The sequence below is a fragment of the Procambarus clarkii genome, chromosome 18 (genome assembly GCF_040958095.1).
Source record: "Procambarus clarkii isolate CNS0578487 chromosome 18, FALCON_Pclarkii_2.0, whole genome shotgun sequence".
NCBI lineage: Eukaryota > Metazoa > Arthropoda > Malacostraca > Decapoda > Cambaridae > Procambarus > Procambarus clarkii.
Window position 1 is genome coordinate 49,759,017 of NC_091167.1, and position 21,207 is coordinate 49,780,223.

Sequence of the window (21,207 nt, forward strand, 5' to 3'; positions counted from 1 at the left end):
TCTTATCTCCTCATAGTTTCCCTTTCGGTATGCCAACCTTTTGTTTTCAGTATCCCTTCTCGAGTTCAATAACCCTTCTTCAACCAGGTACTCAAACACCAGTGTACTGTGGACGCTCATTCCTACTGGGGCCTCAAACCCGGTTTCCCTTATGTCGAAGTCATTCAGAGTGAAGACAAGGTCGAGTCTCGCTGGTTCATCGTTTCCCCCTCATCCTAGTGGGCTCCCTGACATGTTGGCTTGGAAAGTTTCTTGTCCCCACCTCAATTCTTGAGGTTATCTTGAGGTTATCTTGAGATGATTTCGTTTTTTTTTAGTGTCCCCGCAGCCCGATCCTCGACCAGGCCTCCACCCCCAGGAAGCAGCCCGTGACAGCTGACTAACACCCAGGTACCCATTTTACTGCTAGGTAACAGGGGCATAGGGTGAAAGAAACTCTGCCCATTGTTTCTCGCCGGCGCCTGGGATCGAACCCAGGACCACAGGATCACAAGTCCCGTGTTCTGTCCGCTCGGCCGACCGGCTCCCTGTGGCTCTCCAAGTATCCTCTCCTCCATGCGGTTCCTTGTTCTCCCAGTCTATCCTTCCGTGATTGAAGTCCCTCGTGATGAGCAGATGAGATCTATTTCTAAAGGCAGCAGAGGCTGCCTTCTCAATTATAGTGTTAATTTAACACTTTCGTGCTCTCGGCGTTAAAAAAAAAAGCATACCCTAGATGCTTTCAGCACTTCCCGCGCCTACGCGGTAAGACCGAAAAAGTGTACACTCTTTTGACTGTCCTGATAATAATTGAAGGCGCACGTATTTAAATTTGATATCACTGTGTTCGCAATAAAATTGTCTATAAGAACATATCTATAAAATGCCGCCAAACCATAAGGATTATGAACACCAAATAAAAAACTATTCAGATCACTAGCCGAGAGCGCCAAACAGCAACAAAATGTTTCCACTCTCTTAATGGTTGCGAAGCCTACAGTTGTCCTACATCGCTAATTGTGGTATCATTGGAATCGCAATAAAATTCTCTACACGGACATATGCATATAAATATAGATTCAATGTCGTAGCCCACCCAAAACAGTGTGGGAAGTGGCCGAAGTGTTACCCGCGGCGGCATATCGGCGAAACTCGCTTTGAAAAGTGTATATTCAATTCACTGTCCTGACATTATTTGTCGATGTATGTAATTCATTTTTGTACCAATGTGCTCGCAATAGAATGTTCTATAAGAAAATAAGTATTAAAGGTCACATAAGGATGCGTTCGATCGGCAACATATATAAAAACTACGTCGATTACACTCGTCGTGTCAATAATACAATTGTTTTACCACGATGATTCACTGAAATGCCGTTTTCTTTTATAAGCTGTTCGGCTATTAGAGAAAACGTAAATTTCATGGCAAACATTTGTAAACTATTCCCAAGTTGATCGGATAATAAATGGATTTTATACAAATATTTTTGCTCGTGATTCGCTCGAGGGGCACGCGTGCGGTATGATTAATAATATTGGTGCCGACGACGGTCTGCTGGAAAGCGCCAAAGTGTAAACTGCCGTATTGTTTCTGTCATACTCTTGCCTGGGTCTTCTGTCATTTGGTGGAGGGTTGTATATCACTGCTACTATTACTTTTAGTCCTCCCATTGTCATGGTGCCTGTTATGTGTGTGTGTTGAGTGTGTTTGTGTGTATTCACCTACTTGTATTTACCTAGTTATGCTTGCGGGGGTTGAGCTCTGCTCTTTCGGCCCGCCTCTCAACTGTCAATCAACTGTTACTAACTACTATTGTTTTTTTCCACACCACACACACACATATACACCAGGAAACTGCCCGTGACAGCTGACTAACTCCCAGGTACCTATTTACTGCTAGGAAACAGATGCATCAGGATGAAAGAAACTCTGCCCTTTGTTTCTCGCCGGCGGCGGGAATCGATCTCGCGACCACAGGATCACGTGTCCAGTGTGCTGTCCAGTCAGCCACCGGCTCCCCAGAGAGCCGTGTGTGTGTGTGTGTGTGTGTGTGTGTGTGTGTGTGTGTGTGTGTGTGTGCGTGCGTGCGTGCGTGCGTGCGTGTGTGTGTGTGTGTGTGTGTGTGTGTGTGTGTGTGTGTGTGTGTGTGTGTGTGTGTGTGTGTGTGTGTGTTTTTGTGTGTGTTTACCTAGTTGTGCTTGCAGGGGTTCAGCTCTTGATCTTTGGTTCTGCCTCTCAGCTGTCAATCAACTGATGTACAGATTCCTGAGTTTTAGATTTTATTCTATTTAATTTGGTTTTATCATATCTACAATTGAAACTGTGTATGAAGTCAGCCTCCAACACATCACTCCCAGCAAACATTTTCATGTTTTTAAAACATCCTAAAAACGACATTTCATTGTTTTCAGCACGTTTATAATTACGTTTAGAAAAGGTTTTTTGAGAACTTTTATATACAACCTTAGAACGTAAATAATTAACATTTCTAAAAACTTTTTTATAATCTTTTAATTACCTACATTAAAACGTTTAGGGTAAATTAGGGTATAATAATTTTTTAATTCATATCTGAAATAGAAAGGGAGAGAAAGAAAGAAGACATATCTGAGAAAGAAATGGACATCCTATATATGTATGTGTAAATTACAAATAAATAGGGTACAAAAAGAGAATTAAAATATTATATTTATTTAATTAAGAATGAGTAATACAACAAAATATATGTAATAGCTCGAAATATATAGACTATATAACAGAATATAAAAGTAAAAATTTAAAAATCTATAAAAATCTATATATGCAATATGTGAACACAATAGATTTTGTGATCAAGCAGCCTGTGATTCATGTCATGCTGAGATCAGTCTGACGTTACAAGCAGTTATTGTTACTTAAAACTAAAACAAGTAAAATTTTCCGAGTATACATATAACACTATAGTTTTTCTATGACTAATAATAAAAATCTATTAATCAAAAGTTTAGGACTAATTAACTAAAAATAAAAATCTACAAGTGAATGTAAACACAGTCAAGTATAATATTCATGTAGAAAGAGAAAGAAAAAGAGAGAGAGAAGGAAAGAAAGAGAAAGAAAGAAAGGGAGAAAGAGAGAGAAAGAAAAGAAAAAACAGTCATGTATAATATTCATATTAGCACCATGCAATATAACTTAGATTAAGTAAAAATCTCAGACATTTTTAAATCAAATGAAATATGAGAGCCAGAGAGAGAGAGCGAGAGCCAGAGAGAGAGCGCCACAGAGCCAGAGAAAGAGAGAGCCAGAGAGAGAGCGTGAGCCAGAGCCAGAGAGAGAGAGAGTCAGAGCCAGAGAGAGAGAGAGAGCCAGAGAGAGAGAGAGCCAGAGCCAGAGAGAGAGAGCCAGAGAGAGAGAGAGAGAGCCAGAGAGAAAGAGAGCCAGAGAGAGAGAGAGAGCCAGAGAGAGAGAGAGCGTGAGCCAGAGCCAGAGAGAGAGAGAGAGCCAGAGAGAGAGCCAGAGAGAGAGAGAGAGCCAGAGAGAGAGAGAGCCAGAGAGAGAGAGAGCGTGAGCCAGGGCCAGAGAGAGAGAGAGTCAGAGCTAGAGAGTGAGTCAGAGGCAGAGAGAGAGTCAGAGGCAGAGAGAGAGAGAGCCAGAGAGAGAGAGAAAGAGAGCCAGAGAGAGAGAGAGCCAGAGAGAGAGAGAGCCAGAGAGAGAGAGAGAGCCAGAGAGAGCGAGAGCCAGAGAGAGCGAGAGCCAGAGAGAGCGAGAGAGCCAGAGAAAGAGAGAGAGAGAGAAAGAGAGAGAGAGAGCCAGAGAGAGAGAGCCAAAGAGAGAGCCAGAGCCAGAGAAAGAGAGAGCCAGAGAGAGCCAGAGAGAGAGAGAGTCAGAGCTAGAGAGAGAGTCAGAGAGAGAGAGAGAGCCAGAGAGAGCGAGAGCCAGAGAGAGCGAGAGAGCCAGAGAAAGAGAGAGAGAGCCAGAGAGAGAGAGAGCCAGAGAGAGCCAGAGCCAGAGAGAGAGAGAGACAGAGAAAGAGAGAGCCAGAGAGAGAGAGCCAGAGCCAGAGAGAGAGCCAGAGCCAGAGAGAGAGAGAGAGCCAGAGAGAGCCAGAGCCAGAGAGAGAGAGAGCCAGAGCCAGAGAGAGCCAGAGCCAGAGAGAGCCAGAGCCAGAGAGAGAGCCAGAGCCAGAGAGAGAGAGAGAGAGAGCCAGAGAGAGAGAGAGAGCAAGAGAGCCAGAGAGAGTGAGAGAGCCAGAGAGAGAGAGAGAGCCAGAGAGAGCAATAGAGCCAGAGAGAGAGAGAGCAAGAGAGCCAGAGAGAGAGCGAGAGAGAGAGCGAGAGAGAGAGAGAGCCAGAGAGAGAGAGAGAGAGAGAGAGAGAGAGAGAGAGCGAGAGCCAGAGAGAGAGAGAGTCAGAGCTTGAGAGAGAGTCAGAGGCAGAGAGAGAGAGAGCCAGAGAGAGCGAGAGCCAGAGAGAGCGAGAGCCAGAGAGAGCGAGAGAGCCAGAGAAAGAGAGAAAGAGAGAGCCAGAGAGAGAGAGAGCCAGAGAGAGCCAGAGCCAGAGAGAGAGAGAGCCAGAGAGAGCCAGAGCCAGAGAGAGAGAGAGCCAGAGCCAGAGAGAGAGAGAGCCAGAGAGAGAGAGAGAGCCAGAGCCAGAGAGAGAGAGAGCCAGAGCCAGAGAGAGAGCCAGAGAGAGAGAGAGCCAGAGAGAGAGAGAGCCAGAGCCAGAGAGAGCCAGAGCCAGAGAGAGAGAGCGAGAGAGAGAGAGAGAGAGAGAGAGAGAGAGAGAGAGAGAGAGAGAGAGAGAGAGAGCAAGAGAGCCAGAGAGAGTGAGAGCCAGAGAGAGAGAGAGCAATAGAGCCAGAGAGAGAGAGAGCCAGAGAGAGAGAGAGCAAGAGAGCCAGAGAGAGAGAGCGAGAGAGAGAGCGAGAGAGAGAGAGAGCGAGAGAGAGAGCCAGAGAGAGAGAGAGCCAGAGAGAGAGAGCAAGAGAGCGAGAGAGAGCGAGAGAGAGAGAGAGCGAGAGAGAGCCAGAGAGAGAGAGAGAGAGCGAGAGAGAGAGAGCCAGAGAGAGAGAGAGAGAGAGCAAGAGAGCCAGAGAGAGAGAGAGAGAGAGAGAGACAGAGAGCAAGAGAGCCAGAGAGAAAGAGACAGACAGACAGAGACAGAAAGACACACACAACAAAAGAGGAGACAGAACAAAATTAAGGCAAGGAGAGAGAAGACAGAACAGAAACAACAGAGAAAGGAGAGAAATGAGAAATCATTGAAGAGAAGGGGAAGAGAAACACAAGATAAGAAAAAGATACAAGAAAAATATACAAGATAAAAATGACATAAATGAATACCACAAATATAAAAAGTAAAGGAAGAGAGAAGCTAGAAGAGACAGGAAACGAGAGGTGTTAGAAGAGAAGAGGAAAGGAGAGATTAAAAGACAAGAAAAACAGGAGAGAAACGTAAAAGAAATAAAAAAAAGGGACATTTGTGAGGAGAGAAAATAAAGAGACCAGAGAAGACCATATATCAAGAGTGTGAGGATAAAGACTTATATATTTTCTTAGTAGACATCCTCTGGCTCTTGTTGCCCCTCTTGTATACGAATTGTACTTGCAAGTTTTCCCTGAAAAGATATTAACAAAATTAATATTTAATTATTTATTTATATAAATTACACACACACAAACTTTATATTATATATATATATATATATATATATGTCGTACCTAATAGCCAGAACGCACTTCTCAGCCTACTATTCAAGGCCCGATTTGCCTAATAAGCCAAGTTTTCATGAATTAATGCTTTTTTCGTCTACCTAACCTACCTAACCTAACCTAACCTAGCTTTTTTTGGCTACCTAACCTAACCTTACCTATAAATATAGGTTAGGTTAGGTTAGGTAGGGTTGGTTAGGTTCGGTCATATATCTACGTTAATTTTAACTCCAATAAAAAAAATTGACCTCATACATAGAGAAAAGGGTTGCTTTATCATTTCATAAGAAAAAAATTATAGTAAATATATTAATTCAGGAAAACTTGGCTTATTAGGCAAATCGGGCCTTGAATAGTAGGCTGAGAAGTGAGTTCTGGCTACTAGGTACGACATATATATATATATATATATATATATATATATATATAATTTCGTAAACCTCACCCTGTAAACATTCATGTTTCTACATGTTAAACAAGCTACGAGGATGAGGGAAGGGGATGTTCCCTCCATGCTGGATATTATATTTACCAGGAAAGAGAAAGATATATTTATCATTCAGTACCTCCCTCCTTTGGTACCTCCCTTTTCCTCCTTTCAGTACCTCCCTCCTTTTACCCAAGTGACATGGTCACTTGGGTAAAAGTGACCATGTCTTTTTGGGAATAAAGTATGCAATGCATTATAATCTGGAAGAAAATGAGCTTGAAGCAGTTGAAAAACCTGACTTGTGGAGAGGTCATTATGGGGAACTCAGATATTTCCTTAAGGAATTTGACAAACACTTGCTGTTAGGACATGAAGTAAATGAGATGTATGTCAAGTTTTGTGAAATATATGATAATGGCACAACAAAATTTATACTAAAGCAGAGATGCAGAACTAGGAAAAGGGGAAAAATTGCCCAAACATACAAGCAATACACAGATGCGAGAAACAACAATAGCAGTAAGGAGAGGGGCAGAAAGACTGACTTTCGGTCATATTCAACAACACAAATATACATACACACACACACATTATTGGAAAAAATTGGAATTGGAATATTGGAAAAAATAATTAAAACTAAATGGGTAGAACACCTGGAGAGAAATGATATAATTTCAGACAGACAGTATGGTTTTCGATTTGGAAGATCCTGTGTATCGAATTTACTCAGTTTCTATGATCGAGCAACAGATATATTACAGGAAAGAGATGGTTGGGTTGACTGCATCTATTTGGACCTAAAAAAGGCATTCGACAGTTCCACATAGAGAGGTTGTTCTGGAAACTGGAAAATATTGGAGGGGTGACAGGTAAGCTTCTAATATGGATGAAAAATTTTCTGACATAGAAAAATGAGGGCAGTAATCAGAGGCAATGTATCGGACTGGAGAAATGTCACAAGTGGAGTACCACAGGGTTCAGTTCTTGCACCAGTGATGTTTATTGTCTACATAAATGATCTACCAGTTGGTATACAGAATTACATGAACATGTTTGCTGATGATGCTAAGATAATAGGAAGGATAAGAAATTTAGATGATTGTCATGCCCTTCAAGAAAACCTGGATAAAATAAGTATATGGAGCACCACTTGGCAAATGGAATTTAATGTTAATAAATGCCATGTTATGGAATGTGGAACAGGAGAACATAGACCCCACACAACCTATACATTATGTGAGAAATCTTTAAAGAATTCTGACAAAGAAAGAGATCTAGGGGTGGTTCTAGATAGAAAACTATCACCTGAGGACCACATAAAGAATATTGTGCGAGGAGCCTATGCTACGCTTTCTAACTTTAGAATTGCGTTTAAATACATGGATGGTGATATACTAAAGAAATTGTTCATGACTTTTGTTACGCCAAAGCTAGAATATGCAGCTGTTGTGTGGTGCCCAACAACAGAAGTTGGCCCATATCTTAAGAAGCACATCAACAAACTGGAAAAGGTGCAAAGACATGCTACTAAGTGGCTCCCAGAACTGAAGGGCAAGAGCTACGAGGAGACGTTAGAGGCATTAAATATGCCAAAACTAAAAGACAGAAGAGGTGATATGATCACTACATACAAAATAGTAACAGGAATTGATAAAATCGACAGGGAAGATTTCCTGAGACCTGGAACTTCAAGAACAGGAGGTCATAGATTGAAACTAGCTTAACACAGATGCTAAAGAAATATAAGAAAATTCACTTTCGCAAATAGAGTGGTAGACGGTTGGAACAAGTTAGGTGAGAAGGTGGTGGAGGCCAAGACTGTCAGTAGTTTCAAAGCGTTATATGACAAAGAGTGCTGGGAAGACGGTCTCATCCTTTAACTACACTTAGGTAATTACACACACACACACACATACATATTATATTATATATATATATATATATATATATATATATATATATATATATATATATATATATATATATATATATATATATATATATATATATATAATGTCGTACCTAGTCGCCAGAACGCACTTTTCAGCCTACTATGCAAGGCCCGATTTGCCTAATAAGTTTTCATGAATTAATATATTTTCTCTATTTTTTTTCTTATGAAATGATAAAGCTATCCATTTCATTATGTATGAGGTCAATTCTTTTTTTATTGGAGTTAAAATTAATAGAGATATATGACCGAACCTAACCTATCTTTATAGGTTAGGTTAGGTAGCTGAAAATGTTAGGTTAGGTAGTCGAAAAAACATTAATTCAAGAAAACTTGGCTTATTAGGCAAATCGGGCCTTGCATAGTAGGCTGAGATGTGCGTTCTGGCTACTAGGTACGACACATTATATATATATTTATATATATATATATATATATATATATATATATATATATATATATATATATATATATATATATATATATATATATATATATATCGGACAATTAGTAAAAAAAAAAAAAAAAAATTAAATTATTTTACCTTGTACCTAGATCCACCAGGCCTGTTTGGTGCCTGTTTCAGTACTTCAGACATCTGGAAGGTCACATCCTCCTCCTCAACTTGTGGATGTGCGTTGATAGATGATTCTGTAAAATTAAGTTATTTATATAATAATAAATTCAGTATAACAATAATATTCTGTAAAATTAAAAGTAATTTATACATCAATCAGATAAAACTCTCCAGAGATGGTGATACACAACATATAAAGGACAAGTTTTAGAACAAAATATGCATTTAGGAATAAGGTTTTGTACATGTAGGTAGCACATGAGAAAATAAGTGGAAGGTGATCAAGTTTATATTAACATGTTAATGACTTTGTTAAGGCTTTGCAAGAATGAAAAAATATTAATAATATAATATCACCTACCAATTAATTGTACATCATTTATAAGTCAATTATTTGCATTATTATTATTCAATACTAATGATATAAAAATGCATTTTGTAATCTACTATTTATGCAAGTATTAAGCACAGGATCATGAAATAAACTGCAAAATACTGTAATGGATAAACCAATTAATTTTACATTTTCCTATAGCTAAGTCAGTCAGTTCTATTAGCAGCAGAGAACAATTATGCCCAACCTCTATTAAATGAAACAATCTTAAGAGCAAGTGATAGAAATATAATCATTTATGCTTGGGATTATGGAATGGTTCCAAATATGAAAAATATCAAGTTTTTAGGTTAAAATTTTTTAACTTAAAATTTACATTTTTAAGTGAATTTTAAACTTTAAAAAAATTATTTAATTTTTTGGTTACTTACTTAAAATAACATTATATAGTTCTTGTTTTTGTAGAAATGCCAATTTCTTCTTTTGCCCTTCCAGACTGTATAGTGACCACAGGCCGTTTGTTCATATCTTCATTATTCTTCGAACTGTGGTTGCACAATCAGACTGGTTAAAAGCATCACCTAAAAGCAACAACAAAAATGTAGTACACTGACGAATTTTGAATATATATATATATATATATATATATATATATATATATATATATATATATATATATATATATATATATATATATATATATATATATGTATGCCATATACATATATATGCTATGTTGTATGCTACAACTTGGCTGATAATAAAGCCATTCACAACTGCAGGTCTAATAAAAAAAGGAGGTGGCATAGCAATATCTTACAAAGATACCTTCATCTGCAATAGTCTCATTAGTAATAGAGACGACTATTGTGAATATACCTTTGCCAAGTTCTCCAGTAAATCCCTTAAATCCTCCTTGACTATAAGTGCCATCTATAGATTTCCCAATACCGACATAGCTTCATTCTCAGATAACGTAAGGAATCTTATCATAAATAACAATCTCAACAAAAATCAAACCAACTTAGTGGTTTGTAATGGTGAACAAAACATGCAGATACTTATATATAACCTGTGAATAGAGTGTAATAACACCAAAACTATTTGTTTATTGTTTTATGACCATAATAATTGAATCACTAATATGATTCACTAATATATAATCCTAATAATAATCACTAATATATAATCCATTGAGCATGCTGCATCTCTTTCAGTCTCTTTGCAATTTGAACAAGAGGGTTTTTAATTGATCGAACCATATTCTTAAAGTAAAGTAAATGAGATGTATTCCATATTTTGCAAAATATACGATGAAGGCACACAAACATTCATACCAAAACTGAAGGGCAGGATTTATGAGGAGACATTAGAGGCATTAAATATTCCAAACTAGAAGACAGAAGGAAAAGAGGAGACATGATCACTACGTACAAAACAGTAACAGGAATTGATAAACTTGATAGGGAAGATTTCCCGAGACCTGGAATTTCAAGAACAAGAGGTTATAGATTTAAACGAACTAAACAAAGATGCCGAAGAAATGTAAGACAATTCACTTTTGCAAACAGAATGGTAAACGGTTGGAACATGTTAGGTGAGAAGGTGGTGGAGGCCAAATCCGTCAAAAGTTTCAAAGCATTATATGACAAAGAGTGCTGGGAAAATGGGACACCACGAGTGTAGCTCTCCATCCATCTGATTGATAACCCAAATGAATTTTTCATGGATATGATACCAACATCAAATCATAAATCAGATGTGATCCTATCCCCACTGGATTTTGAAGAAGCCATAGACAGTATGCCTATGCACTCTGCACCAGGCCCTGACTCTTGGAACTCTATATTCATCAAGAACTGTAAAAAACGTTATCGCAGGCCCTTCACATTCTTTGGAGACAAAGCCAAGATACTGGCATTGTCCCTGACATACTAAAAACAGCAGAGATAGCACCGCCCCATAAAGGAGGAAATAAGGCAGAGGCAAAAAACTACAGACCGATAGCACTAACATCGCACATCATAAAAATCTTTGAGAGAATGCTAAGAAGTAAGATCACAAAATACATGGAATCACAGCATCTCCATAACCCCAGACAACATGGTTTCAGAACAGGGCGCTCTTGCCTATCACAGTTGCTGGACCACTCTGACATGGCACTAGATGCCATGGAAGACAAACAAAACGCTTTGACAAAAAAAAGCCTTTGACAAATGTGACCATTGTGTTATTGCACATAAAATGCGTTCAAAAGGAATTACCGGAAAAATAGGCAGATGGATATACAACTTCCTGACTAATAGAACCCAATGTGTAGTAGTCAACAAAATAAAATCTGGACCATCAACCGTAAAGAGCTCAGTCCCCAAGCGTACTGTGCTTGCTCCAATACTTTTTCTCATCCTCATATCGGACATAGACAAGGACACAACCTATAGTACTTGATCATCCTTTGCAGATGACACTAGAATCTTCACGAGAGTAGGCAACATAGAGGACACGGCAAACCTCCAATCAGATGTAAATCAGGTCTTTCTATGGGCTACAGAAAATAACATGGTGATTAACGAACATAAGTTTCAGCTCATGCGCTACGGAAAAAATAAAAAATATAAAAACGGAAACCACTTACAAAACTCAGTCAAATCATAACATTGAACGGAAAAGCAACGTAAAGGATTTGGGTGTACTGATGTCAGAAGGCCTTACATTTAAAGAACACAATAAAGTAGCCGTCACAACTGCAAGAAAAATGACAGGATAGATAACAAGAACTTTTCACACTAGAGATGCTATACCGATGATGATAGTTTTCAAGACGCTAGTGCTCTCTAGAGTGGAATACTGCTGCATAATGAAAGCCCCTTTCAAAGCTGGAGAAATTACTGACCTATACTTATGCATTTATCTTCGGTTTAACACAACAGGCACCAGACACACGCTAGGCATCATACACACTAGGATAAAACAAACATTAGGCCAGAAGTCAGAAAAGAATTCAAAGAATTTTACTGGAAAGGCTTGCTGTTAGGAAAGGAAGTAATTGAGATGAATTAATGCACAGTATGTCAATTTTGTGAAATATATGATAAAGGAACAAAAACATTTATACCAAAACAAAGATGCAGAACTAGGAAACAGGATTTGTTCAACTGAAATTTCAAGACGGACAGAGACCAAAAGACACAAAAATGGAATCAATATACGAAGAGGCCAAACCCCCAAACATACCAGTAATACAAAGAGAAACAACTACACGGCAGTGAGGAGAGAGGCAGAAAGAAATTTTGAAAAAAAGGAACAAACAAATGTAAAGTAGAACAAATCATATTCTATAAATACAGCAACAACCAATTGCAGGTAAAGGATAATATTCAGAGCTTTTAAATGCATGGATGGCGAAATACTCAAGAAATTGTTCACGACTTTTGTTAGACCAAAGTTGGAATATGCAGCGGTTGTATGGTGCCCATATCTTAAGAAGCACATAAACAAACTGGAAAAGGTGCAAAGACATGCTACTAAGTGGCTCCCAGAACTGAAGGACAAGAACTATGAGGAGAGGTTAGAGGCATTAAATATACCAAATATACTACACAAATATATATACTACACATGCACAATAAACTACCCTACACAGGCTGAGTATGGTGTGTACAATAAATTATTAGCTAAAAGATAAGACTGAGTTTGTATAAATGGGGGTTAAGTCAGAGTGGGAAAATGTAAGTGGAGTGCCTAAAAACCCTGTCCTGGGACCTCTGTAATTCATAATATATACAAATAATTTAGACTCAGGTTTGATCAGCAATATTTGAAAATTTCCAGACGATACAAAAGGGATTTTTTTCTGGATTCAGGATTATTTTTTTATGGCTGAAAACAGGTTTTCAGCAATAAAAGAAATACAGTATTGCTGGAACAACCGTCGACATCTTCAAGAGAAAACCTGAACATCTTCAAGAAGTGAAGATGACCTTGAGAAGAAGTATAGGTTGGGAGAAGTATAGGTTAGGAATTGTCTCCAAAGAATTCTCAAAGAATTACTCGTTATTGCTATCCAAGATAATTAGACGAGCCAAAGCTAAATACTACGAAGATAAATTTACCCAAATAAAGAGTACCTTACCTAAAAATATGTATGTACCTTACGTAAATAAACATTTGATTTTGAAGTGCCGGACAAACAAGGCTGTGGTGGATATGTGGGCCTGAGGGGCCTGTCCAAGCAACAGCCTGTTGGACCAAGCTCTCACATGTCAAGCCTGGCCTTGGAAGGGCTTGGTGAGTAGAACAACTACCAGAACCCTATAATGCATGTATCAAGGTGTCCAGGCAGTGAGCACCACATAATGCAGTGCAGTCCTGTAAGAATAAGCACAGTAAGTATGGGCATGGAGGGGGTGCAGCAGTGGCTTGTGAAGGGCTGGAGAGTAAATGGACATGCCCAGGGGTAAAAAGCATTAGGGTAACAGAACATAGCCCATAAAAATAGTAATGACAATGAATGAATAATTATATGAATGCAATAATACTTCATATCTCAATAGGAATACTAAGCAGGATGCAAGACAAGGTACTGGTGGTGATAGTGGTTGGTACAAGTCCTCACATCCCCACAGACACCAGTAACAGCCCTCACCTCCCAACACAGTACCCTTGTAGCGAGTTAATCTTATACTCGCTTCATTATCTTATAGCATAACTAATTAACACTAATTACAGAAGCTACACAGGTGATACTTTGGTGTGAGTTGAGCGCACTGTGCGTCGGTATCGCTACACCCTTGTTCCTTAACAACCCTTTGGACCTTTATTACAGAAAAATAGAATCAATTAATTTAATAAAATATAAAATATAAGTGCTTACTTACGATAATACTATCGGTGGAACACAAAATCTTCTTCTTCTTGATAGTAGGTGCAGTTTGCATGAAGGGTTAGTCCTCGCCATGACTGAACTGACGACAAAATGGCCGATGTGTTGATATGGCGTCAGGTGACGCTGTGACGTCACAGGTGAGGGACGCTTTGCGCATTACTCCCTCGTACTTAAAAAGTACTACAGGTACTTTTTGGTTTTATTTTTGAATATGGCAGAAGTTGGACAGCTTTTCAAATCATTATAAGGGAAGTGAGTTCCATAGACTAGGTCCCTTTATTTACATAGAGTGTTTACATAGATTAAGTTTGACTCTGGGGATATCAAAGAGATATTTATGTCTGGTGGGGACGTGGCCATGTGTTCTATTACATCTGTCCAGGAAGAGTTTCAGAACAGGGTTTGCAGTTAGAAAAAGGGCTTTATAAACGTAATTTACACAGGAGAATGTATGGAGTGAATTTGTTTAGCATGTTTAAGGATTTGAACAAGGGAGCTGTGTGTTGTCTGAAGGTAGAGTTATTTATTGTCCTGATAGCAGATTTTTACTGGATGATGATGGGCTTGAGGTAGTTTGCAGAGGGTGAACCCCAAGCACAAACGCCATAAGAATGATAGGGATAGATAAGTGCATAATAGAGTGAGAGGAGAGCAGAGTAGGGTACATAATATCTGATCTTAAACAGTATACCAACTGTTTTAGAAACCTTTTTAGTTATGTGTTGTATATGGGTGCGGAAGTTGAGTCTCTTGTCTAAGTATAGGCTAAGAAACTTTCCATCATTTTTATTGCTAATGTTTACATTATCTATCTGAAGCTGAATTGCATTTGTTGATTTGTTTCCAAATAAGATATAGTAGGTCTTTTCTATGTTTTGTGTGAGGTTTGTTGGTTGACATCCACAAGTAGACTTTTTTTAATTAATTGTTTACAACATTATTTAACAGGAGTGGGTTGGGGTCAGAGTAGATGAGTAGTATCATCAGCCAACAATATAGGTTTAAGTATGTTAGAGACATTAGGGAGATCATTGATGTATATAAGAAACAGGAGGGTCCTAGGATGCTGCTCTGTGGCACCTTTACGGTAATTAAGTGGTAGAGTGGGAGAGGTTATATCATTGATGGCTTCATATTGGTGTCTGTTACTAAGATAGGATCGGATATAGTTTAGGGCAAGGCCACGGATTCCATAATGGTGGAATTTAAGTAAGAGGTAGTTATGGTTAACAGTATCAAAGGCCTTTCTCAGGCCGATGAAGAGTTCAATTGGAAACTCACTTTTGGCAAGGGCTGAGAAGATTAAGTCAAGCATACTAACAATAGCATCATTGGTACTCTTTTGGGAGCGGAAGCCAAACTGACAGGGACTTAGTATATTGAATTTTACAAGATTGGAGTAGAGCTGTTTGTAAAAAAAAAAAAAATAATTTTGATAATATAGGTAGATTCGATATGGGTCTGTAATTATTTATGTCTGCCGTGTTACCTCCTTTATGAACTGGCGTTACTCTTGCTTTTTTAAGGATATCAGGGAAGGTATGACACTCTAGGGATTTGTTGAACAGCAGTGCTATGGATGGTGCAAGGGCATGGGAGGCACGCCTGTGTACCATCGATGGTATTTCACTAATGTTCCCAGCTTTGGTTTTTAGCGAGTGAATGATGGACACATCTGTAGGGCTGACCGGAGAGAGGAGAAGAGAGTTTGGATAGCTGCGTGAAAGATATGTGGTAACATATGTCTGAGTCTTTGGGATTTTTCGGGCAAGGTGAGCACCAAACGATGAAAAGAAGCTATTAAATTCAGTTGCTGTTTCAAGATCTGTTGCAGGTGTATAACCATCCTTGGAGATTTTTATCTTATTATGTGAATGTTGTTTAGCTCCTAGGATGGTAGAGATGGCTCTCCATGTGCTTTTTATGTTGCCTTTTGCTTCTTTGAATCTATTCTCGTAATAGGAACGCTTTGCTCTTATTATACTGGTAAGCACTGATGAATACCTCTTAACTACTTCTTTTCCAACTAGGCCAATCCTAAGTTTTTTTTTCATATTCATGTTTCTTGTCGATTGCTTTAAGTATGCCATTAGTGAGCCAGGGATTATTTAACCTTTTTGCCAGTTACTTGCTTGGTGAGGAGAGGACAATAAGTATTGTAAAGGCTTTAAATTTTGGAAAGAGGCTAGTTAACGAATTATTATCCTGTGTATTGATAAATTTAGATTCCCAGTTTACATTGTGGAGGGCATTTGTGAGATTGCCTATTGCCGCTTCACATTGTAACCTAAAGGTAATTTTCTTGTTACCTGGTGGTGTTATGGCCATGTTCGCTACAAGGAAGGTAGGATAGTGGTCAGTTGTTCTGTCAGTGATTATACTTGATGTAAGAGGAGCTGTTATGTTGGTCCATCAGTGATCCAGGGTAGTCGCAGATGTTTGAGTGACTCGGGTGGGCCTGGTGATTGCGGGGATGAGCATACAGGAATTCATGCTGTTGAGGAAACAGTCTACTTGAGGGTTATTTTGTAGCCCTAGGTCAATATGGAAATCACCTCTGAGAACTATGTGATTTTTGTTGAGATTATTGTTTATGATAAGGTTCCTCAAGTTGTTATTGTATTTGTGTCTAGCTTCAGACACAAGCATGTTACAGTTATGTCTTAAAGAGTTGAGAGCAATTAAGGATGATAAAGAGTCACTTACAACTAATGTATCAAGTTTGGATACTTGTACACATTTCAGTGCAAGGAGCAAGGCAAATAGTTCAGTCTGAAGGGTAGAGGCCCAGTTGTTTATACGGACTCCCCACTCAAAATATAAGTCATATCCTATTGCCAGGACAACTGCACTTCCAGCTGCACCCGTTGGGCGCTGTAGGAAACCTTCAGTGTATATGATTTGAGAGAGAGAATGCTCTGTGGACAGAGCATCAATATGGCTTAAGACGTTGAGCTTTGCCTCAAGACAAAGCTGGGACTGATCTCTAATTTGCTCCTTTGATGGAAAGGGAGGGATTAAAATTGAAAAGGGTGTAATTTCCTACAGTGCAGGAAAGTGCTATTGTTGTCTCTCTTGGTACAAATTATAAATCTGATACTTTCTGAGTTCAGTTCCAATTTTATTTATCTATTTGAAACAATGTTTACATTCAATAAAGAAATTCTGGAGGGCTTCTGTGCAAGGGTTAGGATGAGCTAGCCTAAGCATTTTTATACCAATTTGACAGTTATTTTCAGTAACACGATAAACAACGCTCGGAATATTAAGTTCCTTTCTCATATTAAGTATCTTTGTGGTACGAAGGCACCCAAGGATTATCCTCAAGGCTTCGTTCTGCAATTTTTCAAGCCCTCCAAGCTTTCTTTCAGGATGCCTTAAAGTTAGTTTAGTTCATTTATTATGCACCCCATACCCATCTTGTGGGCGGTAGTGGAAAGGGTTGCAGAGGCACATAATGGGCTCAGGGACTGAACCCAACAATTCATTTAGCTAAGCAAGTTACAATCTTGATGAGCTAGTTACAAAATTCAGTATAAGTCGTCACATCAACAATAGGTTCGAGATCGATCACAAGTACAGTTTCTAAATTAAGCAACTGACATATGTGGAGAGCTAGTGTCACAATTGATATGTTTGTCCTGCACACCGCTCCCCATCCAGTGGGCAGCGGTGGATAGGTTACAATCACTTAGTTACTACTTACAGTTAGCAAACTGGGGATATTTGGCTAAAATTTCTGGTACCAGATCATTTTGAATGAAATATTGACACATCGTTGGTACATTGGTTATAGAATTGTCTCTGAATTCACTATCACATAGTGACGAAGGGGTGTGCAAATAATTTTGTTGACAGTTAACATTTGGTCAGGTCTACATCGGCAGATAATGAGAATTCCCAGAAATACTTGTAACCGAGTCTAAGCCGAGCAGTAGTAACATCTAGAAGTCTGCTGATTTTATTGGATGAACCATAGATGTGTGGCTCCTTTTGCATAATAGTATTGAACGAAAGTTAATCTCCCCAAACACTTTCGCGTTTTGGGCAAGTTACCCCTCCACTCTCTCCATTTTTGTTTGGACATTCCCAGGTAGTGCGCGGAAATACTGAAAAGTGTATACTCTTTTCAACTTTGTCACCTTAATTCTCGTCCTATGTCTTTCATTTTGGTATCAATGCGTTCGCAATAGAATTCCCAACAGAACTATGTGCATATAATGTCAAAGACAGCAGCGCGCTCCACCCGCCGACAAGATGAATGTAGGCCAAGGGTACCAGAAAAAGAAAGCTGAGCCACCCTCAGGCAACTCTCATTACATTAGAGAGCGTGATAATACTGAAAAGTGTATACCCTTTTCAACTTTGTTACCTCAATTCTCATCCTAGTTTTTTCAATTTGGCATCAATGTGTTCGCAATAGAATTCTCTACAGGACTAAAGGCATATAAACTCCAAAAGCCCGGCTTACCATCCGCAACAAACAGAGTAAGCGAGAGTGTGTTACCAGGGAGCGCACAAGAGCGATAAAATGTATACACTCTTTTCATTTTGGTCACCCCAATTGTCATCCTAGGTCTTTCATTTTGGTATCAATGTGTTAGCAATATAATTATCTACAGGTTTAAATGCATATAAACTCCAAAAGCAAGGTGTACCATCCGCACAAAACAGAGAAAGTGAGAGAAAGTAACCCGGGAGCACTCTAGTGCAATGTAATGTGAACACTCTTTTCACTTTGGTTACCTCAATTCTCGTCATATGTCTTTCATTTTGGTATCAATGTGTTCGCAATTGTATCTGCTGGCATTTTACCCTTTGCTTGGATCTGAAGGGTTTTAGGCTCACCACGATGCAATCTGATAGTACCACAGGTGTATATACCTATCTTCAAGCAGCAATTCACTCATTCAAACCGACTTATAATAGTTATCCATATATAAATGGTAATCTTTGTTCTACCTGTTAACCTGTCATATGAAGAAAGATTGTCAAAGCTTATATTACATTCTCTAGAAAAGCAAAGAATTAGGAGTGACATATGGTAGAGGTGCACAATGGGATGAATGGACATAACAAAGGGGACATTAATGGGGTATTAAAAGTAGCAACACAAGACAGAACTCGAAACAAAGTGTAAAAATTGGAAAAATTTAGATTTAGGAAAGAACTGCATGGGTAAATACACTGGGTTTGTACCTTAAGGTTCATGTATGCAATATTACAGAGTTCCAGTTAACTCCCATGCATGCAATTAATTTATGTTATGTTTATGTTTTTTATGTTAAAATGTTTTTGTTGATTTGTTTGTATATTTTCATAAGTAAAGCATGCTTACCGTCTTATTCCAAGTTTTATGATAACTTTACAAGGTTTAAAACATAAAGTTCAATATATATTCTGGTTTTCACACAGGAATTATACGTTAATATAACATCATAATAACGTAATGATGTCGTGTAAATAACGTTATACTGACGTCATATAAATGTTATATTTATGTTATAAGAACGTAAATTGGATAGCTTTACAGAAAGTAAACAAAAAAAACTAAATGTTGACTGAAAATTATTTATTCTTAAATATAAAGCATGAAAACATTATAATACCATAGCATTCACTATTATTTTTAAATTTTTACATAAATCTTAAAAAACTGTGTCTCAAGAATATATGTTTTTAGTTATATCCTTTGGTTTTAAGAACATCAGATATACGTATTTATGTCAAAAGTTACAGTATTACCTTTGTGGAACCATTTAAAAACGTCCACAAACGTTCTGTGTTTGCTGGGCTACTTAATGCATTCCATTTGTTATTTACTCTGACTGAAAAAATTCTTTATAATGTCTCTGTGGCTCATTTGGGTACTAAGTTTCCACCTGTGTCCCTTTGTTCGTGTCTAGCCCGTGCTAAAGAGTTGGTCTTTGTCCACCGTTTCAATTCCCCTGAGAATTGTACAGGTTGTTATCAAGTCTCCCTTTATTCTTCTGTTTTCCAGGGACGTGAGGTTCAGGACCTAGGTTCACGAAGCTCCATGTATTTCTTCGTAAGTAGGTTTGCTACGAAGGTTCCTAAGTATGCCCTAAGAAGATGCTTAGGTGCAATTCACGTAGGTTCACTTAGGAAGATATTTGGGTTCTGGGTCTGGTTCACCTGCGTCCCGCTTGAGGTCACTACTGTGCTTCGTTTGGCCAAACAGAGAGCAGCAACATTCTTCATATTGAAGATTTAGCGCTGGCTTATCAGAGCTCTACTGCCTCCTATTTACGTCGAGTTTTCTTATAAAATTAGTATATTTCGAAGTAAAACTATGTTTTTTCAACTTCTACAGGCAGCACCGACATTGTAGTAAACAAATATGTTACATTTGTTGTTTACCTACATAATTCTAAGAGATACTGTGTAGCTGTCCTTGTTGCTCGAAAGATGCGCTGACAATTATTGTATATATTTACTGAATTTACCCAAGGGCCACTAACTGTCTAGTGGCCTCGATGAGGACAGAAAGCCGGCGGCTTGTTAAAGGGCCCGCCAATTGTCTTAATGATATTTTTTAGCTGGAATTTGGCATTTACGGCTTCAGCGGGTAGGCGGTTCCATGGATTTTGTTTCCTGGAAAAACATCTGTTTTCAGTCCTACTTGAGAGAACATACTCTTCAACACTATATCTGGGATTGCCCTGTTATCAGTGACTTCATACCAAATGGTATGAGGTACTTTGAGCTCTGCAATTACTTCATACACTCAGGAATATTGGAAGATATTCTTGTGCTGCAGCCAGATTTTGCCAGTGGGGGCTAATAGATCAGCCTGAAGTGTTTTGTTCTCTCCTGATTCCATGTATGACTAGCTATCCTGTGAGATGGGAACGTTGGATGAGCTTGTAGTTGGTTTCTGATCTACACCGTGTGGTCCTTCATACAGAATAGGGAAGCAGCACATTGCTGTGTATACCTAAACATGTTAAAAAATACATTGTTTGAGAGGAGTCATGTAGAAACTGGTAAGAGTAATTATAATATAATGTTTCCATGATTCAGTGCTTACCTCTTGTGAAAATCGTTAAGAGTTGTTTAGTCAGAGTTGATTTGTTTTTTGTATTGAGGATGGTATTTTCTACCTTGATTCCATGTATGTCTAGCCATCCTGTGAGATGGGAGTATTAGATAAACTTATAGCTAGTTTTTTACATACACTGTGTAATATTCCATATAGAATAGGGTAGCAGCACATTGCTGTGTATACCTAATCTTCTTAACAAAAAAATCAGTAATAAAGATTTTAAATTATAGTTTGTATTATTACACATACTCTATTATCCATATCATGTTAACCATGGATCATTAAGATCTCA

General features: G+C 38.5%; 1 long non-coding RNA gene across 1 annotated transcript; it reads right to left on the minus strand.

The window, feature by feature from the left end:
* Nucleotides 1-4,819: 4,819 nt before the first annotated feature.
* LOC138365941 (uncharacterized) lies at nt 4,820-13,939 on the minus strand. The gene is made up of 4 exons (XR_011229084.1): nt 13,842-13,939; nt 9,396-9,545; nt 8,598-8,704; nt 4,820-5,578 (listed from the first exon to the last, which is right to left on the minus strand). It is a non-coding gene; the product is annotated as an uncharacterized lncRNA (long non-coding RNA).
* Nucleotides 13,940-21,207: the final 7,268 nt, after the last annotated feature.